Here is a 4,004-nt window from a genome sequence, read left to right on the forward strand (position 1 = left end):
CGGACTCGCCAGCGCACCTGGACAGTCGGGTGCGGGGGGGGGGGGGATCTTGGTCTCGTTCTCCTGTCGCTCTCTCTCTCTCTCTTTTCTCTTTTCTTTTCTTTTCTTTCCTTTTCTTTCCTTTTCTTTTCTTTTCTTTTCTTTTCTTTTCTTTTCTTTTCTTCTCTCTCTCTCTCTCCCTCTCTCTCTCTCTCTCTCTCTCTCTCTCTCTCTCTCTACCTGTCTATCTATCTCTTCTCTTCTCTTCTCACTCTTCTCGCTCCTCTCTCTCTTTCTATCTATCTATCTCTGTCTCTCTCTTCTCTTTTCTTCTCACCCTTCTCGCTCCTCTCTCTCTTCTCTCTTTTCTCTTTTCTCATCGCTCTTCTCTTCTCTTCTCTTCTCTACTCTTCTCTTCTCTTCTCTTCTCTACTCTTCTCTTCTCTTTTCTTCTTCTTTTCCTCTCCCTCTCTCTTTTTCTATATGTATACAAGTAGTTAGAAAGATGAGTAAATGTTTAAGGTCCCGGCACAATTACCAGTACAAAACTATTTCCGTTCCCCCTTTTCCCCTTTCCCTTCCTCCATTCCCCTCCTTTATCCCCTTTTCCTTTGCAGCCTTGTTGTGGGCGTCCCGACTTAGGCGCCGTGGGGGTTAAGGCGATGGAACAGGAAATGTACGGGCGCGCTGCCGATGGTTCGAGGCCGCCCGCGATGCAGTAGGTGAGGACGAGCGAACGGGGCTCCGCAGAATTCGTTGTGGTAACTGTAGGCTGAGCTGTGAATAAAGAGAAAATAAGAGGAATAGCTCCAAAAAGCAAAATGTGTAATTAGCGTATTGATATCTCGGCTTCATCAGCACTTTCGATGCGAGTGAATAGTTCCATAGAGTACGATGTGTTAAATTCGATGTTACATTATCGGGTGTGTGTTGCTCTGATGAAGATGGGGTATCGATAGGTTGATTACATGTATTGTTTTGTGAAATTGTGCATTCCTATTCGCGTACTCTATCCTATGAGTGGGGGTTTATTTTTTTTCGTGATAGGGTGCTGATTGTAGCAGTATTTGAAGAATATATTAATCGGAGATATTGATCACATGATAGATTAATAGATATAGGATAGATCAATGTCTGATTAGCTGTTGTCGGCTGAATTGAGGTCAGGTTTATTTTTTTTACCATTTTTATATTTATTATTTAATCAGTTATTGCATGCTGTAGTAAGAGCAAATTCAATCAAAAGAAAACGAGGGGAGAACAAGAAGCATCACAAAGCACCACCAAGAGTGACACTCTTCGCCGCCAGATGGATCTCTTGCTTCATATCTCTACTTCATTAGTAAGCATTCTCATTCAGAACAAAACTATTTTCAAATTTGCTAAAAAACACTACAACATATATATATACATTATTCTATAAATTCCCTCTCAATTAAGGGGAAAAAAAAGGGCCCCCTTTGAAACAAACCGTCTTCAAGCCTTAATGAATAACAAACCTAAAGTGTGACCAACCCCCCCCCCCTCCCCTCCTCCTCCCGCTCCTTACAGCATGACCTCCTGCTGACCCGCCCAGGCTTCACTGGGCCCGACTGGCATCTTCCCCGAGCAGCTGTCACAGGTGAGTCCGCACGTGAGGATTAGCTCGCTTGGGTCACATGGTTGATGGGCTGCCGATCTCACTGGCGGGGTTCGATTGAGTTTAAATTTCGTGCGTTGTGTATACATGTGGGGTATGTGTGTTTATGTGTAGGTGTGTATGTAGCGTACACACCACACATACACACACACATATAATATATATAATATAAATTTTATATATATGTATGTATGCATATATGCATATATACATATATGCATATATACATATATGCATATATATATATATATATATATAAAATATTATATATATATATATATATGTGTGTGTGTGTGGGGTGTGTGTTTTGTGTGTGTGTGTGTGTTGTGTGTGTGTGTGTGTGTGTGTATAAATATGTCTCTCTCTCTCTCTCTCTCTCTCTCTCTCTCTCTCTTTCTCTCTTCTCTCTCTCTCTCTCTCTCTCTCTCTCCTCCTCTCTCTCTCTCTCTCTCTCTCTCTCTGAGTGCACATGTAAACAAACATAACGAGACCCGGGTGAAATACTTCACGTCTTTGTCCCCCGCAGCAGCTCCTGCTCTGCTTTCTCTTTTGGCACTTCTATGACGTAAGTGAACATCCGCCCTTGGAGGGAGCCGCCGCATAAAAGGACACGTTTCGTCAGACAGACGGGAGAGAGACAGCAGACAGACCCAAGCCCCACAGGGTCCAGGCGCCACCCCTCGTCCAGGAAACCCCTTTCATTCACCTGCACTAAGGCCACTCTCTCTCGATGGCATTTGGTGGCAAGCGGTGCTCAGAAAATCTCTCGTTGACAACACCAGCGACCATCGGATCACCAGGAACCTTCTGTATAATGCCGAGCAGAACCTGTATCTCTACGTGCATATTACAGCTACGCAAGACTCGAGGACGAGCCTTTCGAAGCAAGACCAGATGGTGCAATTCACACATGTCCCCAGCTGCTACATTTCTTTTTTTGAGAGACGCAAGTGCCCGGCTCTGCTGTTTCTTGTGGCACATCTACGATGTAAGTAATCACCCACCTTTAAAGGAAGCCGTCGCATAAAAGGACGAGTTTCGTCAAACAGGGCAGAGACACGGCCGACGACCAGGTCACAAGGATCCAGCTTCACCACCTCACCCTCGACCCCGGGGACACATCTACCTACAGTAATAAACCCAACAAGCTAAGACCCCTTTTTCCACCTGCACTAAGGCCACTCTCTCTTTCATTGATATCTGGTGGCAAGCGGTGCTCCCAACCTCTCTCGTTGACAGCCCATATATTATATATATATATATATATATATATATATATATATATATATATATATATATATTAGATAGATAGATAGATAGATAGATAGATGAATAGATAAATAGATAGATAGATAGATATATACATATTATTATATATATTTTATATATAATATATATATATATACATGTAATATATATATATATATATTATATAATTATATATATATATATATATATATTATACATACATGATTATATGATTATATATATATTATATAAAAATATTTATAATACAATATTATATGTATAAAATTATATATATATATATATAAAAACAAAAAAAAATTTTTGTATTTTTATATTTATATATATATATTTTAAATATTTAATAAAAAAACTATATAATATAATTTATAATATTATATATTATATTATAATATCTTATTTATTAGTTTTTTTTTATATATTAAATTATTTTTATTTATTTTTTAAAAATTTATTATATATATTTATTTATATTATATTTCAAAAAAATGGTATATATAAATTTTATTATATATATAATATATATAATTAAAATTTAATTATGTATTTTATTATATATAATATATATATATATATATATATATTTAATATATATTATAATATATTAAATACATGTTATATTTGTGTGTTCTGTGTGTGTGTTTTTGGTTGTAAAAATTATTAAATATAATATAATATATATTATATATATATATATATACATGTATATAATATATATATTATATATATATTAATATATATATTAATTTTATCTATCTACTATTTATCTATCTATCTATTTTATCTATTATCTTCTATTATATATTTTTATAAATTTTTATATTATATATTTATAATTATAATTATATGGGCTGTAAACGAGAAGGTTGGGAGCCCCGTTGCCCCCAGATATCAATAAAGAGAGGGGGTTTAGTGCAGGGGGATAAAAGGGGTCTTAGCTTTGGGGTTTATTACGGGGTGGGTTTTCCCCCGGGGTCGGGTGGGTGGTGAAGTGGATCCTTTGTGACCTGGTCTTCCCCGTGTCCTTGCCCCTTTTTGACAAAATCGTTTTTAGCGAGGGCTTCTTTAAAGGGGGTGATTACTTACAGTAGATGTCCCACAAAAAAACAGCAGACCCGGG

The 4,004-nt window shown here is 37.0% G+C and overlaps 1 protein-coding gene across 1 annotated transcript in view; it reads left to right on the top strand.

Annotated features, from left to right (window-relative positions):
• Nucleotides 1-4,004, top strand: part of LOC119595615 (prolyl 4-hydroxylase subunit alpha-1-like) — a 32,810-nt gene that overhangs the window by 497 nt on the left and 28,309 nt on the right. The window lies entirely within an intron of this gene.

This window comes from Penaeus monodon, chromosome 36 (assembly GCF_015228065.2).
Source record: "Penaeus monodon isolate SGIC_2016 chromosome 36, NSTDA_Pmon_1, whole genome shotgun sequence".
NCBI lineage: Eukaryota > Metazoa > Arthropoda > Malacostraca > Decapoda > Penaeidae > Penaeus > Penaeus monodon.